We start from the raw sequence: 15,140 nt of genomic DNA, 5'->3' as shown, positions 1-15,140 counted from the left end.
ATTAACCAGATACTTCATAGGTCTGACTCACCGACTCCGCTGTTGGGGCTACTAGGCTGGGTTCATGACACATTACCCGCACACAGGAAACTGCATGCGATATTGCTCCTTTATGCTAAGCGACAGGTGGCGGTGCACTGGGGTAGGCGGGCGACTCCTTCATTTGCTGCATGGATTCGAGATGTGACATACGGAAACACACAACTTGAGCGCTACTGGGAATTGATGCCCTCCGCTTCCAGACCTAGAGACATATGGGAGCCCTTTACGCAGTGGACGCGAGAGCGTGCATCCTCTCCTGACTCTACACAATCACCCGCTGGAGCGATATCCAATGATATGGGGTGACCTCGCTTTCCCTACAGCTGCACTCATCTGAGGGGGCACGCCCTGGTGGGTGGCTGCATTTTCTGTGGGTACACTCAATATGATGGAGACCTGCATGTCTGGGGTCTGTTCTGCACCTCCTAAACGATGTGTCTTCTCCCCTCCCCCCCCCTGTACGAATAGCCCCCTCCTCCACCCCCTGCGCTTCCATGGTCCCCTTTGCTATTCGGTCTACTGATTATGCCGGTATGTCCGCTGTAAGTCGTCTCGCCCACAGACATTAATAATTTCATACGCCTGGCCGGACGCCCGTTTAGTGAATTTATCCTATGCAACAGAGTATAGTTTAACAATGGTTTATGTTCTGTTGGGGTGGGTGGGAGAAGGAGGATGAAAGGAGACTTCGGTAGATAGACGTTCCTTGATTCGAAACATGATGCTTTCTGATCTTTGGGCATTCCTATACTTACAAATAAGCTGTATTCATTTTTATTGCCAGCTGACTGCTGCATGCCTAGCTACCGAATATTGTAACCAGCTCTGACTTCTGCTGTACCATATGCCTATTGTTGATGATTCTGAGATGTAGCTGCTGTCTGCCCATTGAATGCTGTGAACTACAATTATATCCTTACTATTCATTACTTGTTTGATAGCGGCCTGCCTCAGGGTTGTCGGCATGACGCTGTGTAACTGCAATTTGGTCTCAATAAAAACGTTTTAAAAAAAATTTAAACAAAAAAAAAAAAAAAAAAAAAAGAAGAATGGCACATCTACTGTGTGGCCCAATAAATATTTTGAACACTACCAGTCAGCCAGGTCAACAGTCAACACAGATGAGTTTTTTTTCCTCTAAATCAGATGTTTTCAAACTGTGGGGCAAGAACCCCAGGGGGGGTGGAGCCCTGGGAAGGGGGTCACGCACTCCCCAGCCACACTTTGCCTGATTTCAAAAACATTTGCTTTGGTTTTGGAAAAGGAGAGCGGTCCTGGGACAGCTAGTTTCGATCGTTTGAAATACTTCTGCTGAGTCTCCTGTACTGTGAAAAGCTTTTGTATCAGGATGCCTGGCCACCTGAAAGAAATGCAAATATGCCCCATTGGTTAATCTGGAACTGTAAAGAGTGCTTGAGACCGGTGAATCACTCCAACCTTTGTGATGACAAAGAGTTGTTTTTTTGAGTGGTAGTGCAAGAGTTAACAACTGGGCTGTGAAGGTTTGCTTTTACTCATAACTGTACTCACACAGCCCTTGGTACCCCTAAGAAGGTGTTGAAGGGAGTTATGCGGAGTGGTGTGGCTCACTGGTTAGAGGCGGCAGACCCGTAATCAGAGAACAGCCCGGGACCAGGGTTCAATTCCCGACACGGCAGGGTCGTGGACCAGGGTCAAAACAGACTTGATAATTCTCGCCTCGGTGCCTACTCTAACCAGGGAACACACTCGGCAACTCTGGGTATTAAGCTTGCCTCATCTCGACAACGGCCTCCCACAGACGCCGGGGATGCCTGGTTTCACCTTGGAGATACCCAGAAGAGGACCATCTCACAGGGAAAACCAGGACGGGTTCCCCAGCGGTCTTCAACGCCGGGATACTCCTTGGAGTTGCAGTGCGCTTTACAAGTACACCCACATTTACATTTAAAAAATAAAATGCATTACATAAGCCCTGGTATTCCTAAAATCTAAATTTTGGAAGAACCATTTTATTTAAAACTATTTATAATTTTGTATCAGACTATATTTTACTGTGTGTAGTGCAATGCAAGTATAAAATAACGACTTACATACTTACAGTGCTTTCTGTCACAGGCTGTGATCACGTACCACTAAAAATACACTATTCTCCACTGCACCAACCAAGATTTAATTATGTGTCTCTCTGGTTACACACAGATCTATGCAGTGCATTAACTAATAGAGGTTTTGTAATGTACTACAGCGCATTTCCCACGGAGTAACAACTTTTACAATTTATTTTTAATTTACACTGCCCATTATTGTATATGTAGGTACCTGATGGTTAAAGACCTAAAAAACATACAGAATATTTTGGGGCTGATTTATGAAGGCTTGCGCCACCTGAGCACCAGTTTTTTTCGCTATGGGAGCGCGAGCGTCTCAACCATACCTATGAGGCGGCGCAAAGTCACCCTGCATTGCTTTGCATGGCCTCATAGATATGGAATAAGATAAAGCAGGGCAAGTCGCTGCCTTGCCTAACTCTGCATCAAGGAGGTGTTCCATGTGCGCTGCATGGGTGTTCCCATGCAACACCCATGAATTTGTATGCTGCCCCATATTTTTTTAAAACACTTAAACCTGGGGCAGCATCAAAAACGTACGTCTCCCCAGTGAAAACATTTCTCGTGTTTCCCTCTTTCCATGTGTGCTGTATTCTGCACCTGACATAGAAAGAGGAAAATTTCTCTCTGGATTTTTTGGGTGAGGGAAGGTGCCCTTTCTGCACTAAAACAATCCTGCCTATATTGGTGCTAGGCAGCAATTTGTGCGCCAACGCAAGGGAAAAGGACAGGAATGCACGTTATGTCATAAATATGGTCGTTCCTGCCCTTCCACATTGGCATAGGGCAGCGCAGCAAGAGGACTTGCAGCGCTGCCCGACCTCAATTCCTCACAAATGAGGTCCTTTGTTTTTAGCTACACTTTTGACCACGCCCACTGACCTTTGGTTTGCCAAACATTGTTTAATATTACTTCCCCACTGTAAAAATTAGTTTGTGTGGGAATTGGGGGTGTTTACGGTTGTTGATGATGAGGAGTACCTGGTTCTAGAAATTTTTATCAGGAGGGGGTCCTTACTCCTAAAAAAGTTTGAAAAGTGGGTCTCAGCATCAAAAAGTTTGAAGACCTCTGCTCTAAATGTTTACTCGTGAATATAATAGATACATGTACAGGTAAATTTAACATTTGCGTATTAAATACGTTCATATAATGTACGAAGGACGTTGGCCTGCGTTATTTCAGTTCTATCAGATATATATATATACACACATATATATGTATATATATATATATTCACTGAAAAAACCATAGGTTATAGACCATATATAGTTAGGAATTAGCATTTACAAAACCTTGAAAATTCACTGAAAAAACCATAGGTTATAGACCATATATAGTTAGGAATTAGCATTTAAAAAACCTTATTTTACTCACACAAAACCATTGAAATTCCATATATAGTTAGTTGCACTAACTATATATTGCGCACCCGCAATCCACTGCTGATCATGTCACATATTACATCATTCATGACATGGTCAGTGACATCACTGATGACATCACTGATGACATCTCAAATGACATCACTGATGACATCACTGATGACAACATCCAGTGACTATGTTTCTGTAAAGTTAAAATATGTCTTACATATTGAAGAATGAGTGGATGTATAAGTGTCTGGACGAAGGATTTAGTAGGTGCATGACTGAATGTATGAGTGAGTGATTAAATGTGTCTCACTGAGTGCATGGGTTAGTGACTAAACTGTCTTAATTTGTGCATCATTATGTCTGTTGTTCTGTAAACTGCTGCATGTGTTGATCAGTAGCTATATGAGTAACTATATGGGTTATTGATTGATTGCCCAAGTATTTGCATGGGAGACTGAGTGTGTGTGTGGCTGGATGGGAGGTGTGTGACTCTGTACAGATCAATGTGTACTTGTATCAATGATTGTATAAGAGAGTAAGTATGTGTTAGTATATGGTTGAAAACGTAAGGTGCTCTATGTTTAACTGTATAGAGTAGAAAATGGAAGTGTGATTGATTCTTTACAGGACTGACTAGGTGTGTGAGTAACTCCATGGATGAGTGGCAGAGTGTGAGTGTCTGTATAGGTGTATGAGTGCATATGATTGTGTTGTAAACATGAGTGATTGTATGTATGAATGATTGTATGGGTGAATGAGTGAATGTGTGTGTAGACGTAGGAATCAGTGAGTACGTATGTAGTAACTAGTATTGGTGTGTCAATGGTTTCAAAAATTATACTCTGTTTTTAACACTGGGTGAAACAGAGGTTATATTAAAATGTGAAGAGATGCATTGTATTGTCACATGAATAATATCATCAGTGATGTGGTCATTGATGTCAAATGAGATGTCATCAGTGATGTCATCAGTGATGTCATTTGAGATGTCATCAGTGATGTCATCAGTGATGTCACTGACCATGTCATGAATGATGTAATATGTGACATGATCAGCAGTGGATTGCGGGTGCGCAATATATAGTTAGTGCAACTAACTATATATGGAATTTCAATGGTTTTGTGTGAGTAAAATAAGGTTTTTTAAATGCTAATTCCTAACTATATATGGTCTATAACCTATGGTTTTTTCAGTGAATTTTCAAGGTTTTGTAAATGCTAATTCCTAACTATATATGGTCTATAACCTATGGTTTTTTCAGTGAATTTCAATGGTTTTTTAATAGCAAATATCATAAGCTGTCAAATGTCAAGTACGTGGTAAGTGAAAACATTTTCGTGTTTATGCACACTGATCTGCTTTGAATGGTGCCCCCCCCCTCATTTCTATTAGGAGTACTCTCTCTTTGCAGATAGTGAAAGGTAGTTAACGCAGGCCTTTGCCCCCGTTGTAATCCGTCGTGCCTGCTTCTCTCTCCATTTGATTGATTGTTATCCAAGTATTTACTGTTTTAGAATTAGTTCTCTTTGGTTCATTCTCTATTTACAAACAAACACAGAGTCGCAATACTCTGTTTAGTCTTTGCAGATAACGAAAAATCGTGTAAAAAAAAGAAAAGGAATCGAGCAAAATCAGTAGGCCACTAATGGGATCTCTTTTTGACCTCGCTAAAATAGAAACATTAGGAACAACCCCTCATGACAAATACAAAACTAGTGAGATGAACTGAACTCCACACAATGATGGCTGCAAAACAGCTCGGCTCCGCCACCCACCCCGCCCAAAATAACGATAAAGAGCGGCTGCCATGATTGGTTGCGGAATGGCCACGACGGAGCTACGAAATGATGCTGCTCTCATGCTAACCCCAGCTTCAGTCTGAAACATCCAGAAACACTGTAGACTACCAATTCGATCAGTTCCGGTAGCGCCCCAATGTAACCCGGTAGAGAAGAACTAGCCCTCCCCTCTTTGACTGATGGTTCTTGTTGCCTGTCCCTTCTGTTGTCATTTAACAGAACTATTTAGCCTGCTGAAAGGGGTTGTGTTCCGACCGCTGGTTGGTGGAGACATTTTGACTATATTCTGGACATGCGTTGTCGCGTAATGCGTCATATGACGCGCCGCGTTAGCGCATCCGGAAGTCATCCGGGGCGCGCAGCGCGTAACGTAAGCATAACAAGTCATGTGACTTGTTAATAAAACTTTTCATTGGTTCATTTTACTTTTCTTATTGTAATGATGAAAGGCTTGGTCATATGACCTAAAAATTACGCTTTTCATTACTTCCGAACATTATTTTTTCTTAAATATATGTTATAATGTTCCAGACTAATGTACTTTCCCGGAAATTTTACAACTGTCCTGCAAGTAAAATATATTCTTTTTTCGAGAAAAAGAGCGTTTCTTCGTCCCATGATGGAGCCGTTGAGCAAAAGAGGGTCGACCTGCTGTCTTAGTCGCCGATACGCCTGAATATGAGATTCTTATCGATCACTTTATGTTGCAGGAATAGAAAACACAACAGCCCTTGACCATTTATCTTTACTGCGTTCCTTCGTATTATACCTTTTACCCTTCATGTAATTGGTCTGCTTTATTTCACTTGCCTTTTAATGATTCTAAAACAGTGACTATTATTACAAACTTTACCAATGTATATACTACTACCATGTTTTCTTTTAAAAACCTTTATTGTGAAAATTTCATTATACAAATACGAGCCTATAACCACGTGGGCCGGCCACGGAGCAAACTGTAATCGTATGTGATGAGTAGACATTTACACTGTAGAGGAACGTAACGGGCGGGCCATTAGGTTGCAAGAACTAAGGTGTCTAACAGTTACGGAATCGGTGGACGTACATTTTATAATTAAAATACGACAGGGCCAGTTACAATAAAATTATCTAGATATACATTTGCGGGCAAGTACCATGGGTGACGTTAATTCGAACTTTCAATAGTACAGTAATCAATAACACATCAGAACTTAATATCAATAGGGATGTCGAAATATTCAATCAATTCTCGTCCCCGCCCGCCATGTGCTTCAAAACTGCATACGTATCTCGTGATTTCAAGGTTCTGCAACCAGTACACAACAAGGAGTTACGAGTCCCATTTATTCCGGCGCCATTTTGGGCGAGGACGGGCAGGTCCAGGATATAGTCAAAATGTCTCTACCAACCATCGACTATGATGATGTTCATATGCTGTATTTATTAGAGTAACACTCATCTGTCCACATGAAATTAATTTGCCACAATCTAAACATGTCATTTTAATCTTTCCAAAGTTCTTCTAAAAATTTGGGACCGTTTCCCTTGCCTCTGAAGCTCTCAGTGCCACTTCTTTGATGAATGTACTAGCAGGTCAGGGGTTCTCCTCCAAATCTCTCTTTTATGCAGCACTATAATTAATTGGTGCCACCTCTCCATATGACGATGCATGGTATAGTTACCACAACTATATTTTTTTTCGGTTCCTCTGGAGAGTTCATCGTGGCAGATGAAGCGTGTAACGTACCGGGCATTTACCTTTTTTTGCATGTACAGGAAAGGAAAAAAAAAATCGAGCGTCCGAGTTCTAAGGTGTCCCAGGGCCATTTTAGTGGAGGACATGATACAGCGATAATGCCCTGGATAAGGACACTTCCTTCGGGCACCCCACGCCGTCTTTCGGCGCAGCATTGTAGGATGGCCACACCAGTGCGGCAACTTGCTAGACACCACCTCGGTGCCATCCGGATCTCGGCGCCCCACTGCAGATGAACTGCCTCCACATGGAGAAGCGGGAGAGGCTCGTTTGCGCCGCCTCCCCCCCCCCTTCGGGCACCCCACGCCGACTTTCGGCGCAGCATTGTAGGATGGCCACACCAGTGCGGCAACTTGCTGGACACCACCTCGGTGCCAACCGAATCTCAGCGCCTTGTGTTGTCTTCCATTCCGAAAATATTGTTGGCAGCATTTTGAAAGGAAAGACAAACAGCCGTTTGTGGCCCTCACTACACCGTTCTCCTAGTGAGTCTCACATTGTTACATTTAGGAAGAATGTTGAAGAGTAGTATGTTGAAAATCTGAAGCCATTGTTATACAAACTCTCAACCAGCCTTGGATGGAAAAATCCTGAAGAATGTACAAACTGAAAACCAGTTTTTCTCTGTATAGCATCAGCAGCAACGCTTGAGTCAGCTTTGTGTGAAGCCGCCATTTTGATTCAATCAATAGCGTCCCCCTGCACACATTCAGGGACCTGGTCGTGTCTTCAGGTCAAACGGATTGTGGGACAAGATGCACAAAGGAAAAGGAAAAAAGTTCCGCCGGACCCCGGGAGGTGGCCGCCTATGTCATGGGCGATCTTAGGCCACACCAGGGCAATAGTGAAGCTGCAGCAGGTGCAAATAAGCTTCAGACAGTGTTACAAGCGCTGCTCAGAACTCTCAACTATGACACCACCTCGGTGCCATCCGGATCTTGGCGCCTTGTGCTGGTTCCGGCCTATTCACACATCGGTCCGCTACTGACGCCACCTCACAGGCCAACGGGGCACCCCACGCCGACTTTCGGCGCAGCATTGTAGGATGGCCACACCAGTGCGGCAAATTGCTGGACACCACCTCGGTGCCATCCAGATCTCGGCGCGTTGTGCTGCCTTCGGCCTATTCGCCACAAGTGCGCACGCAACTCAGCTGCATAGCGAGTGAAACACCAAGGGGCGCCCCACTGCAGCCGAGGAACCTCCATCTTGGGGGCGACGCACAGCATCACATTGCTTTCCAATGCAGTCAGATCCTCAAACAGCCCCCACTGACTGTCGCGAACTCACAGGCCAACGGGGCGCCCCACGCCGACTTTCGGCGCAGCATTGTAGGATGGCCACACCAGTGCGGCAAGTTGCTGGACACCACCTCGGTGCCATCCGGATCTTGGCGCGTTGTGCTGCCTTTGGCCCCATTCGCACATCAGTCCGCTACTGACGCCATCTCACAGGCTAATGGGGCGCCCCACGCCGACTTTCAGCATTGTAGGATGACCACACCAGTACAGCAACTTGCTAGACATCACCTCGGTGCCATCCGGATCTCGGCGCCCCACTGCAGATGAAGTGCCTCTCAACTATGAAACCACCACTGTGACATCCGGATCTTGGCGCGTTGTGCTGCCTTCGGCCTATTCGCACATCGGTCCGCTACTGACGCCATCTCACAGGCTAATGGGGCGACCCACGCCGAGTTTCAGCATTGTAGGATGACCACACCAGTGCAGCAACTTGCTAGACATCACCTCGGTGCCATCCGAATCTTGGCATCTCAACGCCTAGTGGTATCTTCCATACAGAAAATATTGTTACGCTACCTTTGGCCCCATTCGCACATCAGTCCGCAACTTAGACATCACCTCGGTGCCATCCGGATCTTGGCATCTCAGCGCCTTGTGGTGTCAGTCAGAAAATATTGTTGCGCTGCCTTTGGCCCCATTCGCACATCAGTCCGCTACTGACACCATCTCACAGGCCAACAGGGCGCCCCACGCCGACTTTCAGCATTGTAGGATGGCCACACCAGTGCGGCAACTTACTAGACACCACCTCGGTGCCATCCGGATCTTGGCGCGTTGTGCTGCCTTCGGCCTATTCGCACATCGGTCCGCTACTGACGCAAACTCACAGGCCAACGGGGCGCCCCACGCCGACTTTCAACATTGTAGGATGGCCACACCAGTGCTGCAACTTGCTGGACACCACCTCGGTGCCATCCGGATCTTGGCGCGCTGTGTTGCCTTCGGCCTATTCGCACATCGGTCCGCTACTGACGCCGCCTCACGTGCCAACGTATTTTCTCCGCATTTTATACCCTATGCCGCATAACAGGTCATGTGACTTGTTTATAAAACTTTTCATTGGTTCATTTTACTTTTGGTTTCCTAATGATGGAAGGCTTGATCATATGACCTAAAAACAACACTTTTCATTGGATGAAAACTTTTTTTTTTTCCAAACGATGAAAGCCCCACCTTGTTTCTGGATGTTTCAGACTGAAGCTGGCGTCAGCATGAGAGCACCACCATCTCGTAGCTCCGTCGTAGTCATTCCGCGAGCAATCATGGCAGCCGCTCCCCACCAGAAGCCTGCAGGAGTCGGGGCCCCCAAAACTTTTGATGAATTCTCAAGGCGGAGGGGACGCTTTCGAGAATGGGGTCCAAGACCTAGCAGACAAGCGTCCGATTTCCAAGGTGTCCCAGGGCCATTTCAGTGGACCAGGCCCAAAAAGGAAAGAGCCTGCCGCCATTTTGAGAGTCCTGTGACAGCCGCCTATCGCTGCACCGCAAGAGTGGGCGCAACTCAGCTGAATTGCGGCTTTTGACACAGTGGACCAAAAACGGACGGAATGGCAACTGAAACGGTAAAGGGGCGCCCCACTACAACAGATGACACTCCACCTGGAGAGGCCCGTTCACGCCGCCTCCCCCGGGGCGCCCCACGCCGTTATTCGGAGCAGCATTGTAGGATACCAAAACCAGTGCGGCAACTTACTGGACATCACCTTGGTGCCATCGTTCTGCTGCCTTGGAACTATTCGCACAACAGTTTGCTACTGAAGACCCACCCCCCGCGACGCCCCACGCCGTTATTTGCTGGGTGGCAACTTACTAGACATCACTTTCGTGTCATCTAGATTTCAGCGCGTTCTGCTGCCTTGGAACTATTCGCACAACAGTTTGCTACTGATGACCCGCCCCACGCCGGAAATCTGGACGTTGTGCTGCGTTGGGACTATTCGCACAGCCGACCGCTACTTCGTTGTTTTTCCCTAAAAATGTTTATATGTTATTACTATTTTTGTTTTCTTGTATATATTTATAAATTATTAAAGTTTTATAATCTTACTACTTTGTCGGAGTGCTATATATTTTTAATGTGACACATAATTGTAAAAACTTTGATGTACAAAGAGTCATCCCTGGAATCTTCCGCTTCACGCTCGGTCCCCTCCCCAATCACAATACAGGATGGTTTTCAGATAATAGCAACGCTTCTGCTGTGACGGATCTCATCGAGTGTGGGCCTTGATCTACTATAACTCCTTTGAAGAGGGGTGAATCTTTACAGCTGTGGCCATAAACTACATCTGCAGGGCTAGCTGATACCCTAGGACCAGCCTGGACAATCGGACACAGAGGAAAAGGAGTGTCAGAGGGTGCAGTAGTGAATAGGGCGAAAGGGAGGTGTCGGGCGGGCACAGGGTGTGATTCTCAGGAAAGAGCAGCGCAGATGGGGGGAGGTTTATTACCCATGCATAAGACAGAGAGCGGGGGTGACCACTGCCTGGGGGAGATGCTTGCGAGGGTGGGGAGCCATGCTAAGGATCGACAGCGTGCACAGAGTGGGTCTGGTCAAGGCATCTAAAATGGCTGCCGTGCACGACAAAAGTGTGGCATTTGAAAAAAGACAAGATGGCGCAGACAATGTTTTTCAACACTTCCTGATTTCCTTCGAATCGAACGTTAACAGACGTTGGGGCATATTACCAAAGTTAAGCGATATTTATCCCTAACGATGCATTGCAAAGATTTTTTTACCGTCAGAAATTATCGCAGATAAACCTTGCTATTATCAAAGTTTATCGCAAATACGATAAAAACCGACCGCAATGCATTAATATCGCTGAAAACTCAGCGATATTCATGCATTACCGAGCTAATCCTCTTAGCCATGTTATCCACCTCCCATAGGATAACATGGCTAAGAACTGCTCAGGGCAGCTGTTACTTTTTGGAGATATTCGCGCTTATCTCGAATATTTCCAAAAGTTGATAATAGGAGATAGCGATGTTAGCGACTGTTTCCAGTCGCTAACATCTTGGCATGCCCACTTTGCATGTCATTAGTGATAAATATCACTCACATGCAAAGTGGGGCCCAAGATGGTCGCTATCTCCTACTAGCCGTCGCTAACTGGTGTTAGCAACAGCTAGGTAATACAGATATAATTTTATCTCCGCGAAGCGGAGCGCTGTTACAGATATATATCTTGTTTTTGAACGTTAATTTCTCAAAATCCACTGGAGCACATATATTGAGACCTACAAAAGGCACATCGGGCTACCAGTCCCTAATATTTTACCAAGTTTCGTGCAAATCCATTCAGCCGTTCGATTATTATTATTATTATTTTTTTTTGCCCCGCGGGGCCCTTTTAAAACCTCCACATCAAACCTAGGGGATCAGCGAGGATCTACTATGCCCCCTTATGGTCATTTGCCCCTTCGCTTTGGCCTCCTCTTGTCTCTCGATCCTACCGAGAGACAAGATGGCGGCCGCTACGGACTGTTTGGAATGTTTACAGACACCGGAGAGCCAATCAGCTTCGCTTCGCAAAGCTCCGTAACGCGAAAAGTACGCGAAGCGGTGCGCTGTTACAGATATATATCTTTTTTTGAACGTTAATTTCTCAAAATCCACTGAAGCACATATATTGAGACCTAGCAAAGGCACATCGGGCTACCAGTCCCTACAATTTTGCCAAGTTTCGTGCAAATCCATTCAGCCGTAAGATTATTATTATAATTTTTTTTTTTTGCCCCGCGGGGCCCTTTTAAAACCTCCACATCAAACCTAGGGGGTCAGCGAGGATCTACTATTCCCCCTTATGGTCATTTGCCCCTTCGCTTTGGCCTCCTCTTGTCTCTCGATCCTACCGAGAGACAAGATGGCGGCCACTACGGACTGTTTGCGGCCACTACGGACTGTTTGGAATGTTGACAGACGCCGGAGAACCAATCAGCTTCGCTTCACAAAGCTCCGTTGCGCGAAAAGTACGCGTCCTAGGCCGCTGCCCGGTCCGCGCTTACAGATATATATCTTTTTTTAAACGTTAATTTCTCAAAATCCACTGGAGCACATATATTGAGACCTACAAAAGGCACATCGGGCTACCAGTCCCTACAATTTTGCCAAGTTTCGTGCAAATCCATTCAGCCGTTCGGGCTAAAAGTGAGGCCAACCGCCCTATGGAAATTAACATGGGAAAAACGCGTTTTGGGACCCCCCTTTTTTCTCGGCCCCCCCTTGACGAACCCCCCCCAAATTTTCAAAGGCTGCTCAGAAACAAAATGTGCCATTTTCCTGAAAATTTCAGCCAATTCCGTCCACAAACGGCAAAGTTATTAGACATAGAATTTTCAAAAATCCCATAGAGAAAAAATCCTAACTATATATACCTACTGGCGACCGCCAGTAGGTAATATATATGTATATATATATATATATATATATATAAACATTTAAAGGAGGATGTCACGCTTGAAAGATGTAAGGACAGTCCTTAACGTGTTAACAGAAAGAGCATCATAACGAATATAATAAGACATAATAATGTAGGTGCTAAGCAGTATGTGGCGAGGTGTTTTCCTAACAAACAAAAGAAGCCCCCAAGGGGGCAGAAAGGTGTGCAGCTGTTACAAGGCTCTGCATCAGTGCGTTTAAATGCTATGTAAGGCCCTCCTACTTAGGTGCCCTTTAAAGGGCGCGCAGACGAGGACGCGGGAACCCCCTGGGAAGACCCGATCCCAAGTCTGGCCCCAGTCTCGGCGGACTAGTTCTCCCCGTGCGTCCAACAACCCACCACAACAGGCATAAGGAGAGAGCGCGTATCAGCCCGCGGGGCAGCACATTTAAAGGGCTCGCCACCCTGCGCCCAAATAGAAAGAGCCCAGAGGCGATAGGCGAGAAGCTTACCTGGGCCCCCGGCTGACACGCAGTCACGTTGTTTGTTTCAACTGTTTTCCCAGCACAGCTCGGTTACTGGACGTTTCCTTTCATTCGGGTACGTTCGGCGTATTGACGTCACTAAGCCCGTGGGTAGAAAAGGAGGGGAATACTGCGTCGCGCGGCCTCTTTGATTTACGTAAGGCGTCATTACATTAACCCCAGGTTGAGCTGTGTTTAGAAGGAAATAAAAGACGCAAAACGATGAAAATCAAAAAGGGACTAGAAACAAGTGATTAAAAAAAAAACGCATAGAAGAACAGGAATAGATATCTACCTTCTGTAGTTAAGGCCAGCCTCGCATTGGGACAGAAAACAGACCCGAGTGGTACCAAAATAAAAGTGGACCCCGTTAGCAAATTTGGAAATAAAGTGCCCCCCCCCACCCCTATAAATTGAGCAGCTCTTAATATTTTGAGGCAAAGTATGCTCTGGATGATTTCTGAGGGGTGGGGCATGGCATCTACTTGTGGTTGTTTCAGGCATCATGTGTGGAAATATTAGGGCATTTAAATCTGTAAAATGTGCTATTTTTTATTTTAGCAATTTTATATAGTGCCGTTCTTTTATATAGCTGGAATGCTTCAGAGCGCTTTAAACAGCAGTAGCAGGATACGGTACGTTTCCGTAATTAGATTCAGACATTTGAACTAGTAGATGCCACTAGGACAATTGCAGCAGGTGGTCAAAGGTCGTACACAATTCAAGCATGGATTAAGATGGTGTGGTATGATTAACCAAGGTGTCAGTTGATGGAGCGAGGGTGAAAACATTTTTTGTGTACCCCTTGTAAAGTTGGCTTCCCATAACTGTAATATGTATTAATCGTGTGGTTTTAAAATTAACCAATGTAGAATAGAAAGCACACACACAAATACACGTGGGATACTAATATGCTTATGTTGCAAACTTAATCCATTAATTATGTGAAGTCGTCTTACTAATATAGTGCAGAAATGCTATAATCTAATGAAAGGCTTTGCATGAATGAATTTTAAATGTATTATTGTGGCAGAAATGATGGAGAATGGTAAGATAAAAATGCATATGTGGGGCTTTAAAGCTAGGTAATAACTAACAGGGTCATCTTAGAATGGGGGGAGGTAAACAGAAGGGCTATACTTCGAAATCGAACGTTTAATTGTATTTGTTTCTATAATAGTTCCCGTTATGGCCCATGCGCCCTAAATAAAAATGGAGGGTTTGCGAGACTCCGAGATAATGACTTTCTACGCTTGCGCGACTATGCTCGAGAGATGTGCAAGCAGTTTGTGCCTGTGCAGCGTGGGTCAAGGTCAGCATGGCCTGAAGAGCAGAATGGTGCCAAGATTGAGATGTCCGAGTCATGAGCCTGGGAACGTTTGGTGAAGTGACAAGTTAAAGGACACAAGTGATAAAATGTAATAACAAACAATCGGAACTTTATTATGATTATAACTATGACTTGGCGGAAATATAGACAATGAGGAGATGAGGTGATCCTCATCCACCCCTTGAATGGACCAATAAGAATTGAGTGTGCACCCTAAAAGTTTCACATTTTAGATAGATAGTTAGGGAAAAAGGGTATAAAGAGGTTGTTTGGAGGAAAGAAAGGAGCGTGCTTTTGAATTTATTTTTCGCACCACGACATGCTGTCGGACTGATTGCTTTTTCTATGGTGCAAAGACTTTGACATTTTCTTGACTTTAACTTTTAATGGGAACGGAGTCCTGATGGGAGGTGAACATCAAGAAAGAATAGAGAGGCTGTTTTTGGGAACCATTCTACGCTAACTCTGATTTTCATTGCCGATACAATTGGTAATATGTCTTTGACTTATTCTTCTGAACTATTCTGCTAATAAATGTAAACTGTTTGAATTT

At 45.0% G+C, this 15,140-nt stretch overlaps 1 protein-coding gene across 7 annotated transcripts in view; it reads right to left on the bottom strand.

Moving 5' to 3' along the window:
• PHF6 (PHD finger protein 6) overlaps positions 1-13,394 on the bottom strand; it is a 467,171-nt gene extending 453,777 nt beyond the window's left edge. For 2 of the 7 annotated variants that reach the window (XM_078688563.1, XM_078688562.1), the window contains exon 1: positions 13,246-13,364. The gene's annotated coding sequence lies outside the window, so the exon portion shown is untranslated. Of the gene's footprint in view, positions 1-13,245 lie in introns of all 7 variants that reach the window. The other 5 variants (XR_013610659.1, XM_078688560.1, XM_078688565.1 and 2 more) reach the window with 5 other exon arrangements.
• Positions 13,395-15,140: the final 1,746 nt, after the last annotated feature.

This window comes from Lissotriton helveticus, chromosome 4_1 (assembly GCF_964261635.1).
Source record: "Lissotriton helveticus chromosome 4_1, aLisHel1.1, whole genome shotgun sequence".
Classification (NCBI taxonomy): Eukaryota; Metazoa; Chordata; class Amphibia; order Caudata; family Salamandridae; genus Lissotriton; species Lissotriton helveticus.
Note: the sequence above shows the minus strand (reverse complement) of the source record. Positions and strands in the feature narration are given on the sequence as shown.